This window comes from Lathamus discolor, chromosome 9, assembly GCF_037157495.1.
Source record: "Lathamus discolor isolate bLatDis1 chromosome 9, bLatDis1.hap1, whole genome shotgun sequence".
NCBI classification, from domain to species: domain Eukaryota; kingdom Metazoa; phylum Chordata; class Aves; order Psittaciformes; family Psittacidae; genus Lathamus; species Lathamus discolor.
In genome coordinates, this window is record NC_088892.1 from 23,181,322 (window position 1) to 23,194,011 (window position 12,690).

The 12,690-nt window shown below is 55.2% G+C and overlaps 1 protein-coding gene across 6 annotated transcripts in view; it reads left to right on the top strand.

Moving 5' to 3' along the window:
* DLG3 (discs large MAGUK scaffold protein 3) overlaps positions 1 to 12,690 on the top strand; it is a 68,803-nt gene that overhangs the window by 22,863 nt on the left and 33,250 nt on the right. The window lies entirely within an intron of this gene.

Sequence of the window (12,690 nt, forward strand, 5' to 3'; positions counted from 1 at the left end):
CAATGGGAATTCTCTCCTCCTCTCCCCTCAGAAAACACAACCCTCTTCTTCCCTTCCCGTTTTTTTCTTCATTACAGTCTCAGTCTGTAGCTCTGGTTGAAATAATTAGATTCAAAGCTGATACGCTCAGATGATGTTTACAGAAAGCCACCCAAAACCCACCTTCTTAGCAGCCTGGTCCTGCTTTCTGTCTCTTTCTCTGCCACTCTTTGCATCAAAATCAGCCCCAGCTCTCCCTCGTTGGCTGATTCCTGGCAAGCATTCTTCCATCTTTGCTTTCCTATCTATCCCTTCCCTCTACCCAGCAGCAAGCTCAGGGATCTGGGGAGGAGCAGGGAATTGAAGCATGTCTGCTCCCTCCTTTCCACTCCTGCTTGCATGGCAGGCCCGGCCCAGGGCTCCTGTTGCAAGGGGAGGAAGCGCTGCCAGCTGCAGTGCTGCTGTGGCAGGCTGGGCAGGGAGCTCTTCATGGGTTTGCAGTGGTGCAGGAGAAATCATTGTCTCTTTGTGGTGCTGCCACGGGGCTTGGGCTGCTCTGAAGGTGCACGTTGGGAATCTCTACTTGGCCTCAGCCCTTCTGAAGCTGAAAATAGTAATAATAATAACAACAATAATAATATCAGAAGCTCCTCACGCACTGCAAGTGACAGAGGATGCCAGTGTGTGAGGCTACACGGGCATGGCAGGAGCTGCATGTAGAGTGTGACGTGTGTGCTGTGTGTGCTGCCTGTATCAGAGCAGGCAGCCTTGCTCCCTGGTGTGTAGCAAATGTATGCAATGAGTAAAGCTTTGCAGCAAGTACCTCAGCAATGCCCCCCTTCTGATCCGAGGGTGCCAAGTGCCTGAGCCGTCAGGAATCCATGTTCTTCCCAGTCCTGTGGTGGGCAGAGGGACAAGAAGTGGTAAAATGGCAATGGCTGGGCATAGCGTGTTCCCAGGCGGACAGGTTTGGCTCTGGGAGCTGCTCGTTCCTGGGAAGGTTTGGCCGGATGCTGTGGATGCAAAGCTGGTTTGCAAAAGCTTGAGGAGGCAGCTCCAGCCTTCGTGTCCTTGGGAGCCTTGGCTACCGGCAGGGCTGCCCCTTTAACTGAGCTCCCTGTCTCTGGAAGCGCTTCCAGCAGCAGAGGGGAGAAGAGGTGTGGGGCCAGAAGCCTCCCCAGGACAGCAGGGATGGGTTCGCTCCTGGGCAGCTTCACCACCTCTCATTTAAGCCTTTTTTCTCGCCTTGCTGCTCCACGTAAGCAGGGGAGCGTGCGCAGGCTGCGTGCGCGGGGCTGGCCGCGTGCGTGCATGCTGACATGGGAGGCGTGCTCACGGTTGCATATGGTGGTGGTGGATGTTCTCTGACATCATGTGTGCTCACAGAGCCCGTGTGCAGCGGGTGGGACGTGCCCACATGTGCTGCCCGACACATGGCATGGTCCCTGCATCCACCCGCTTTCTGCCAGCCCCAGTGCCCTCTCCCCCTGCCTCACCCTTTTCCAGGACACAGATTAGCTTGCTCAGGCAATGCCAGTAACTGAGAACGCCTAATCCTGACCACAGGGAAGGAGGAAATATCTGAGCTCTGGGTTTCTCATTTCTCTTTGCTTTGCCTTTTTGCTCTCTCTTCTGAGATCTCTTTCATTTCTTCTCCCTTATCTATCCGTCTTCCCTGTTCATTAGTCCCCGCTCCCTGCCCTTGCTATCGTTGCTGTGCTCCATTGTTCCCATGGCCATTCCTCTGGCTGGCCCTGCACCCTCCTTGTCCCCCCTTGCTCGCTGATGCCAGAGAGGGGTGACAGGAGAACTCCAGCAATGCTCCAGAAGGGAGCAATGGCAGTGCCACCCAGGGAAGCATCCCTGATGTGCGGCACTAGAGGACCAGAGCACTTGGACCACTGAGGGTCCGGCAGCAGCCGGCACATTTCCTTCCCACATCCTCCACAGGGAAGATCCAGCCCTGTGGGTTTAGTTCACCCTGAGGTCCCTGGTGCTGGGCACAGTGGCTGGAGCCTAGGGTTTTGCCAGTGTTTTCGTGTCCAAGGGTGGCTGGGGCACAGAAGCTTCCTCTAATGGCTGTGGAAGGGGCCAAAGGCAGAGCAGGTCCCAAGCATGTGGTTGGGAAGTGCCCCAGGTTTTCTGGCCCTGCTTGGCCAGAAATGCAGTGTCCTGCTGACCCCACTTCCCACAGCCCCCTTCTCCCTCTTGGAGGGGTAAGGAGGATGCAGAGTGGGGTTAGAACAGCATCAAAATGAATCCCTGACCACCTACAGGTGCCCAGAGCATGGAGGCTTGTGTGGCTCCCCTGGAAGAGGTCATGGCCAGGCAGGTGGAGGAGGGGGACAGGTCCTCCCTGCCCATCTCCAGCAATGAGTGTTCCACCAAAGGCAGTTTCTTTCCATGCACACACGTTGCTTGGTGTAGCTCCTCCTGTGCACTGGGCATTACCTGGAGGAGGTGGGCACAGGGCGGCTCCCCTTGTTGGAGTGTGGAGTCTCCAGGTGCTGCTGGATCTGGGGCTCCTGGCTCTTGCGGCAAAGGGAGGACGGAGCCTTGTGGAGGCCATCGGGCTGGGTGTCCGTGTGAGGAGCAGGCACGGCTGCAGGAGAGGAGGAGGGCGCCGAGGGCAGGCGGGACACGGCTGCTCCGTGCGAAATGGCTGAAGCCCCAGATGTTCCCTGGGGAGGTGCGAGGGAGGGTGAGAGGAGCAGGGTGCCGGGACACGGAGGCAGTGGAGGTGGTGAGGTTGGCAGGGTGATGTTGCTATGGCTACTCCTGTGCTATTCATAGAAGAAATTAGCTAAATCTTTGCACTGAAAGGTGGAGGAGGAGGGAGGAGGAAGGCGTTCTCCACGTTCGGTGGGAAGGAGAGAAGCCAAAACAGGAAGGGGGTGAAGTTTTCCTCCTTTGCTCTGTGCCTGCACGTGGAGGGGCACTGGGGGAAGCGCCGCTGCCTGCCCTGCCCAGCATCCAGCATCCAGCTCTGCCTCCCTGCAGAGAGCCCACACCGCGCCCTGCGCAGCAGGGCGAGCTCTGCATCGTGCCAGGAGCACAGGAGACATCCTGTTAATTAAAGACAGGCAATCTGTGGAAGGTATTTTTGGCAACCTAAATGTAGATACAACTGTAGTGAAACTTGCCCCTTGCGGCTGGCTCTGCAGCTGAACACGGCGCTCCTCTGCTCCTGACCCCGGCCACCAGCTCGGTCCCTGCTCCCCCTCCACCTCCAGCATCTCTTCCAGCGTGTCCTCCCACCAGCCGGAGTTCCGAAAGGGTCTTCCCTCTCCACCACCCCTCATCGCGCTCCACTCCCTCGTTGTGAGTTTGATTCCCATCCCACAGACCTGTTTGTCACCTCCTCACTCTCGATGTGTAAATCTGCGTGTCTGTTCCTAATATATCTCCATCTGATTTCACCTCTCAGCTCGTTTCTTGGGCATCTCCGTCTGGTGATCCTGCCGTCATCACCCAGTTGAGTTGCTATAACCAAGCTCTCAGCTTCTGTCCTGCCCCCAACCCCAGCCTCGCACCCACTCCTGGCCCCACAGTTCTGGGGGCAGAGGAGAACTCTGATGGCCTTGACCTTCCCCTCCTGCCACCCAGCTGGAGCCAAAGCCCAGTTCATGCTTTATAAAGTCATTCCCCATCCACATGCATTCCCTTGGGGAAACTTGGGCATTAACACCCAGATGCCAGGTGAGCTGGTTCCTTTCACCCACCCCAAAGCATCCCATGTCCTGCTGTCACCCCTGGGCCAGGCTGAGTAGGCCCAGATGTTCTCAGGTGCTCCTTCCCAAAACATACCGAGTTCATTTAGGAGAGGACAGTGGTGGCAGGGCGGTTGGAACTGGATGTTTTTTAGGTTCTTTCCAACCCAAACCATTCTATGATTCTATGATTTGTTTCCTTGGTTTCTTTGTTCACCTGTAAGACTTTTCCCCCTTCCCTTGTGGACGTGAATCCCTCATACAAGGGGCTGTGTGCTTGTGTTTGCTGACCCTTCTGACACATCCCAGTAATATGGTAAGGCGTAACACTGGAATTAAGAAAGCGGAGTTGAAGGACTTGAGCTTAGCCCTGCTGTGGCAGGATTAGCAGCTGTTTCAGGGGGGATGCAGCCAATGTGCAGGTGGCTTGTTGTGAAGAACCGGGCTGGCAGGAAGAAGACCTTCAGCCCCCACCAGCCCTCGCTGCTGCTGGAGGACTCTCCCTGCTCCCTGTGGCTGTGCTTTGCCCGATGGTTTTGGGTGTTACGTGGCTGGGACCTGCCTAAGCCCCGTCCCGACCAGCGCGGGGATGTGCCAGCCATGCTCAGTGTGTGCTCCAGGGCGGAAGGTGCCATGGGGGGGTGAATGAGAGGGAACCGCAGGGGGGGCTGTACCAGAGGCCCCTCCACGAACCCGGGCTGCAGCAGGGGGTGGGAGGTGGAAGTGAAGCAGAAGCTGCCGCCATCCCTGGAGAGCTGCCTTGTTCTGCTGCGCCCCTCTGCAGGGCATGTGCTGGGATGGGAGGAGAGGAGCTTCCGCTCCTGCTTTAGCTGCGAATGCTCATTTAGAGAGAGAGGAAATCATTAAGACTAATCAGGCCGTAATCAGCCAGGGCCGTGGCTGGGTGTTGGGGGCCTGCAGCGCACGGGGATGCAGGATGCTCTCCCTGGGGACTGTGGTCTCTGGATCCAGGGAGGGAGCAGGGCCAGCACTGGTCTGCACTGGGACATGAGGAGTTTGGTGTGGTTGGGGCATGCAGGGCTCTGTCTGCTGCCCCAAACCCTATGTGCTGCTGGGGGTGACAGTGTATTCCTGCCTCTGCATCACAGCTGGAATGTGGGAACAGGCATAATGCTATGGGCTGTGCTAATGCTCACAGCTGGTCTTAGCACATGCAAAAGGCGACGACACAGGGATCCCTCAAGGGCCCTCAGTGCAGATCCAACCATGTATTATGAACATATATGAGGGACTTGGAGGTGGAAACCTTTAATACAGCGTTTAACAAATTCAGAATCGCTGAGTTTGAAATGAAGTTCCTGGTTCAGTCTGCAGAAGCGCACTTGGATGGGGTTTGCTGAAGGACTGCTCAGCGGGTGTGATTATTTTGGGCTCACATGGTGCTTCAGAGCACCTCGGACCAGGCCCCAGAATACCCTTTTGTCACCTTTGCATTAAGTGGAGTTTGGTTCAGGGCTCTGTGGATGGATTTCAGTTTGGTTTTGTCCCACATAAACATTTTTTGTAACAGTTTGTAACAAGGAATTACTAAAGAAAAGGAAATGGGATATTTTGGTCCCAGGACCAAAGAAATCCTTATTTTAGTGATGTCTCTTATTCACTACTTCTTTTTCCCCTGTACATGTGTATTTGTCTGATGGGGGGAGGAAGCACATGAGTCTTTCAGATGATAATAACTCTTCCTGTGAAGAAAGGGAATTGAGTCCATTGCATTTGGTGTTGCGGGTCAGAGGGAAGCTCTGGAGCCCAGCAGCAATGCAAACTGGGTCACTTATTTTAGCGGGCTGAGCTGGAACAGGATGTCTGACTTTCAAGTGTGAGCACACCGGCCTCAGTGGTTCCTGAATGGAAACTCGGGCTCCGCAGGGCTGCTCTCCGGGGAAGCTTCCCCCTTCCCGCTGAGTGAAGGCTTTTCCCAGTCCCTGTTCGCTCTAAAAGAAAAAGGAACAAAAGACTAAGAAACGGCACCAAACCCAAGGCTGCCCCGCAGCAGCCGCTTGTGTCCCATTGCACTGTGGGCGCTTCAGTGGCTCTGCCAAACATCCTTGTGACCGGGGACCTTTCAAGTTCCCTGTTTCCGGGTGGCCGCAGTGCTTTGAGCTGGTGCCGAGGTGGCCTCAGAGCCTGCCCGTGCCACTGAGCCAGCCCAGCTCTGCCCCGTGCCAGGGCAGCCGGGACTGACACGGACCCAGGGCTCCAGAGCCGGCCCCAGCAGCATCCCCTCCGCTGTTCGTGCCACGTCTGGAGCTGCGCAGGAGGAGGGCGCGGGGTCAGGCTCAGCCTGGCCTCCCCTCCGTGCCTCCCCCTTCCCAAACGGTGTCACCCAACAGGGTGGAAGGGAGGGGAGGGAGACTCCTCCTGGCCGTGAAACTCTTCAGCCTCCCCAAGTTTCCAGCCTCTGATTTCTTTTGCTCCCTTTCCCCATCTCAGACTGTGGAAACCCCGAGGGATGTAGCTCTTCCTCAGGGCTCTGTAGCCCTGTGATGCTCCCAAGCACCCGTGGCTCTGGCCACCATGTAAAGAGCCCATGAAGGTGAAAAGAGGTGAGCACAGGGAGCTGTGACAAGGGGACCAGCCCCTGGCAGCAGTGGTGCCTCTGCCCTTGAGAAGGGAAGGGGTAGGAAGGCAAAAGCATGGATTTGGTACTGAGATGTAGGAAAAACCTTGCATCTCTTGAACCAGTGGTGAGCCAGGATTTGGTACAGGAAGGTGTGTGCTGTGTTTGTTAACGGGAGGTGTGTGAGGTGGCCTCCCTGGGCATCACCAGGTGAAAGACGATGGGGTCCATAAGCATGCAGGCATCTCAGGGGAGCTCAAAGCAGACTGGAAGGGTGATGCCAGAACCTCTCTGCTCCATGTCCCTGCCCTGCAGCAATGGCAGACCCAGGGTGCATCCCTTCCCTCACCTCGGGCACAGGGAGCTTCAGGAATGGGTTTCTGTCTGCCCTCAAACCCAGGCTGCTATGGAGGAGCTGTGTCTTCTTGGGTGCTCCGGGAGGTGATGTTTCTGGCAGTGACTTCTCTGTGTTGGAGCAGGAGCCAGCCCCAGTGTTGGGAAAAGCAGCATCTGTGCAGCAGGCAGGGAATGTGGCGTGGAGCAGATGAGCCTGTGGGAGTTGCTCAGGGTGAGTGGTGGTGAGCAGGGGCTCTCCATGTGTGCTGTGCTGGCAGGATCCGGGCTTGCTCCCGCGACAGGGATTCATCATTAGCTTAGTGCATCCCGCTGCTGTGTCAGCAGCACACCGCTCCTCTGTGTCCCAGAGCCGGTACCTGTGTGTTCACAGCCAGTGCCCAGCACTGCGGGGTGCTGCCAGGGAGCAGCTGCTCCCATAGCTGTGAGTGCACAGCTTTCTCCGTGCCTTCACACCCAGTAAAAGAGAAATCAGAGCAGATGGAGCCGGGCTACAAGCAGCCCTCTGTGTCCACCTTGTTTAGATGCTTCTGTTGGGCATCTCCCTGCTTGGCCTCTGCCCCTGAGAGCTTTTAAAAGGATGTAAGGATTGAATTTCCCTTATCTGCAGAGCCATTTCCTGTTGACTGTTACTGTTCTACCTCGGATGGTGTGAAGCAAGGGATATTAAAAGGCAGATTGACTTTCCACTCTGATCCAATCTGGGGAAGTTGCAGAAATAACGGAGTTATTGTTGGAGTTAGTACTTGGATTCTCATGCACTGGTACAATGTCACAGATAGTCACCCTGTCCTGTGCATCCCTCGGTACGTGGCACATGGGGCACACCAGCCTCCTGTGCAGACCAGCTCTGCACATTAGGCCTGCCATTTGTCTCCTCGCTTGACCAATCTAATAGCTTTTTATGACGAGATGGCAAGGTGGGTCAACAAGGGCAGAGCAGTGGATGTCATCTACCTTGACTTCAGCAAGGCTTTTGACACTGTCTCCCATAACAACCTTGTATGTAAGCTTAGGAAATGTGGGTTAGATGGGTGGACAGTGAGGTGGATTGAGAACTGGCTGAATGGCAGAGTTCAGAGGGTTGTGATCAGTGGAGTGGAGTCCAGTTGGAGGCCTGTAGTCAGTGGTGTTCTCCAGGGATCAGTGCTGGGTCTGGTCTTATCTAACTTCTTTATCAATGACCTGGATGGAGGGCTGGAGGGCACCGGCAGCAGGTTTGCTGGTGATGGGAAGCTAGGGCAGTGGCTGATACACCTGAAGCTGTGCTGCCTCCATAGGCTGGAGAATGGGACAGAAAGAAACCTGATGAGGTTCAACAAGGGCAAGTGCAGGGTCCTGCCCCTGGGGAGGAAGAACCCCAAGGACCAGCACAGGCTGGGGCTGACCCACTGCAGAGCAGCTCAGCTGAGGAGGACCTGGGAGTGTTGGTGGATGCCAAGTCCCCCATGAGCTGCAGGGCCCTTGAGCCAGGAGGGACAGAAGCGTCCTGGGGTGCATCGGGAGGAGCGTGGCAGCAGCTGAGGGAGCTGATCCTCCCCCTCTACTGACCCTGGTGAGGCCACGTCTGGAGTCCTGTGTCCAGTTCTGGGCTCCTCAAGGAGCTACTGGAGAGGGTCCAGGGGAGGCCACAAGGATGCTCGGGGTCTGCAGCATCTCTGTCATGAGGAGAGACTGCAGGGGCTGGGCCTGCTGAGTCTACAGAAAAGCAGATTGAGAGGGGATCCCATCAATGCAGATCAGTCTCTCAAAGGCAGGTGCCAGGAGGAGGGTGCCAGACTCTTTTCAGTGGTGCTCAGTGACAGGATGAGGAGCAATGGCCATAAACTAAAGCACAAGTTTCACCTCAACATGAGGAAGATTTTCTTTCCACCGTGGGTGGCAGAGCACTCACACCGGCTGCTCCAGCAGGTTCTGGAGTCTCTCTCTCTGGAGACATCCCAAATCCACCATGGACACGTTCCTGTGTAACCTGCTCTGGGTTGCCCGGCCTTAGCAGGGGGTTGGACTAAATGATCTCTAGAGGTCCCTTCCTACCTAATGATTCTGGAATTCTGTGATCTCTGGAGGCTCCTGTTTGAGTCCTGTTGCTGGTTAAGTTGGAAGTGATTTTATATGTGGGCACAATCCAGTTGCCATTGGCCAGGGATGTCTGCAGTGCAGGTTTGCTGTCTGGAGGAGGTGCATAATCCTTGACCTCTGTGGGCTGGCCTGTGCTGGCTGTGGAGGAGGTGAAGCTGCTGCAGAGCTTCAGGATTTCAGCTCTGGAGAGAATATCTTGAACTTTCTGTTCAGTTTCCCCGCTTGGTTCCCGTGTGCCAGACCTGAGAGCAGTCCTTGGGGAAATGAAGCTGCGGCTGCCCCATCCCTGGCAGTGCTCAAGGCCAGGTTGGACACAGGGGCTTGGAGCAAGCTGCTCCAGTGGAAGGGGTCCCTGCCCGTGGCAGCGGCTGGAGCTGGGTGAGCTTTAAGGTCCCTTCCAACCCATTTTTGTCTGGGATTCTATGCAATGCCACAGGACAAGGCTCAGCCCTTGGAAGCAAGCGAATGAGCCTCCTATGTTTGCATTTAATCCCAGCTTTTCCTGTTGTTGAAATTTTGGCAAATTCATCATATTCTGCAATTCCTACCTTTTTCCCAGCAGATGACAGCAATCGAAGCAGAGGTGAAGGGTGATGCCCATAGAAGTCTGGGGCTTGGCTGCCCCCAGAGGACTGTGTTTAGTGCCCGTCACTCATCAGGAATACAGCCCAAGGCAGGGGTCCCTTTCGGGTGACTGCCCAGAGGTGATATCTGAAGGTGTTTGTGAAAGGCTGCATCCTGCTCCTGAGGCGTGTCAGCCGGTGTCACACAGTGCTGCTCTCTGTCCTGCTGCTCCCTGCACATGCTGCAGTGGAAGTGCTCCAGCCCGTGGGGCTGTGGGCTGTGGGGAGGAGACTTCCCTCTGCCCTGCATGCAGACCTTGGCAGCTTTAGCCAAGGAGGCAGTGGCCCCAGAAGTGCTCCAGGCTCTCCTGGTTCCTCTGCAGTAACCTTGCTTCGTTAGTTCCTGGGCTGTGGCTGCCACTAGGATCATTGTGTAGTGCTCAAGCACTTGGTCGCTTGACACATGTGAGGCTCTGCTTCTATCAGCCCCCGTGAGACCAGAGAGCTCTTGAATCCTGACCTTCAAACCTCATTCCCCTTCACTGCTATTCCCTTCAACTCCTGTTGCTGCCCAGATTTTCCCAGCAGCTGTCCTCTGCCTTGCTGGCTTTGCGCCTGGATCGATCTCTCTGCCTTTGTGCAGTGACCCCCCTCACTCCCCAAGGTCCACCTTCCCTGCAGCCTCCTTGTGCCTCTTCCTGATGGAGGGAGTTCAGGGCACCTCCAGCTCTGCTGGGCTTTGGTGGTCCTGCTGACGTGTGGTTTGCGCTGTAGGGATTGGACCTCTTCTCTTTCCATTTGTAACCCCTCCAAGCACAAACAGGGCTTAGTAAATAATAATAATGTAATGAAGCCATTTAGATAGAAGATCTGACAGCCCCCATTGAATGTGGCCTGAATGCACAGCCGTTTCCTCCCTGCACGCAGCAGCCTCCTGCTCCTTAGGGCATAAATTACTTACCGTTCCCTATAGAATTGAGGGCATGGTTAATTCATCAGCATGGTCCTGCTGCCCAGCAAAAAGTGATGACGTTCTCTCCCCTCCCCTGGCTAGCAGAAGGCTCAGTACATGTGCCTGCCTGATAGAGGGAGGCAGAGGGGTTTCATTTTCAGGCCCTCTGCTTATTTCCGAATCTTAGGTCTTGCATGACCCGGTGGTAGAGTAGGCAGGGTGTACATGTTGGAGTCTTTGCTAGTGGAAGTCAAAGACAGTGCACAAACACCTTTCTTGTAGTAGCTGGAATAGCTGGCCACAGGAGGCAAGCAGGGATTTCCTGGTCTGAATTCCTCCTGACCATGTGTGACTGGGTTTCAAGCAGCTACTCGCAGCATCTCCTGGGTCCCATCTGGAGCCTGAGTGGGAAATTGTGCTCCTAGCAGTATTTTGAGCTGTAAGAATCACTAGTGTGGAATGGCTGCAAGGATGCTCAGTGCACAGCGAGCAGGCTAGACAAAGTATTTCCTTAGGGTTCACCACTGTGTGAGCGAGGCAATGTGATGTGTGATTTGTAGGCTATTAGCAATTCAACAGAGAGACTGCAGTAGGGCTCAGTGGAGGACTCAGGTTGGACCTGCAAAAGCCTCTATGACATCTTACAGAACATTTCTCCCTGGGAGGGATCCAAAGCATCATTTGTGGAGTTGAAGTCATATCATAAATCACAGGGCACGTGATGGGCTACATTCACTTAGACTGCCTCTCTTGCATCCTTCCTGGAAACTCATCTGGTAAGAGCTGACCTCTGGCACATCAAGCTTCAAACATCCATCGTTTGTTAATTGCTGGCAGTAGAAGTGCTGCTTTTTTTTGCCTTGAAATGTGGAATCCCTTCCTAGAATTGCACTGGGGACCAATAAAAGCCAGTGCCAGGTTTAATATATGCTATCTCACAAATTATCTAGATTAAATACAAGGACTGTGTACTGCCAGAGAGGGGATATTCCCAGCTCAACATTGCTTCTGGGCCATGGAGATCCCAAGACACTGGACCTGAAAATTGCAATGCTCTTATGCGTGTGGGAGGGGTTTGGCAGTGCTTGGAAGTGGTCATGTCTGCCTGAGCTAGAGAATTAACTGCCATAAAAACTATGGGTTTGTAACCAATAGTTACAGCTGCAGGAGCTATCAGAAAGCATCTGAATAAATCAGATTAACTCCCTCCATCCATGAGAGCAGAACCTTTCCGGGCAAGATTTAAACTATGATCTGGTTGGCCCCAAACTCTCCCGCCTATGAACTGAGGAGAGTGAAAAGTCCAGAAATATGATCAACTAAACAAGGGATGGTGGGGACTGCCGTGCTGGGTAACGTGGGGAAGCTCAGTTCATGTAAACCCAGAGAAGGGCAATGAGGCGGTAGCCTGCTCCTGTGAAAGTAGCGCAAGCTCACAGAGGCCATTGGACTCTGCAACCAAACCACCCGTGTTACTGAACAGTGGGTGCTATTAATTGCTGCACTACCCCACACCTTGACTTGCTTGGTTCTGACTCTGTTGTTTCGCAGAACCACAGACTGGTTTGGGTTGGAAAGCACTTTAAAGCTCCTCCAGTTCCAACCCCTGCCACTGGCAGGGACACCTTCCGTTAGAGCAGCTTGCTCCAAGCCCCATCCAGCCTGGCCTTGAACTATTCTGACACCCTAAAGCAGAGGACTCACCTCCCCTTGTAGCTCGTATCTTTTAGCATTTCCCCGTCTTGCTCTGGCTGCTCTCCCCGCAAGCCTTGGAATGACAGTGCAAGTCCTGGCTCCCTCCCGGCCGCTGCTTTTGCGCCACTTGCTGTTGTGTGCCCGCAAGCAATGTCGGCTTTGTCATTAACCTGAAGTTGCTCGCTCCCTGCCGCCTTTCCCTCGCGCTCCCGCTCGCACACAAGCAGCGCTTCCCCTCGCCCCGGGCAGGGGCTGCGCGGCGGGTTCCGCGCCTTCAGGAGGTTGCGGTGCTGGACAGCTCCGGCGCGGCGGCCCCCTCCGGCCCCCGCAGCGCCCAGCCTCTTCCTGCTTCCTCCTGCCTGCTCCTGCCTGCTTCTGCCTGCTCCTGCCCTCTTCTGCCTGTGCTTGCCCTCTGCACCTGTGTCCCTCATGCGGTATGTAACGAGCTAATGACCAGAGGGAAGCCCAGGAGGACGAAGAGCCTCTCTCTGGGTGCCCCTTCTCAGGGCTTCCCATAAACCTCACCTCCTAATAGGTTTAAAGCATGTGTGTGGTGGTGACCCGAGGCTGCTGAGCAGAGGGTTTACTCCAGGGATAACAAGGATGAGGGACCAAACACTGCCACCTCTCCAAGGGCATGTTGGCCCCATGCTTAGGAAGGGCAGCAGCGGCTGCTGGAAGGTATGTGAAGGCCTCGAGGCTTGTCTGCTGGCAATATATCCCTCCCTCCCTCAGGACTTCCTTTCCTACTGCTCTTATTTCCTAATCCCTCATGTG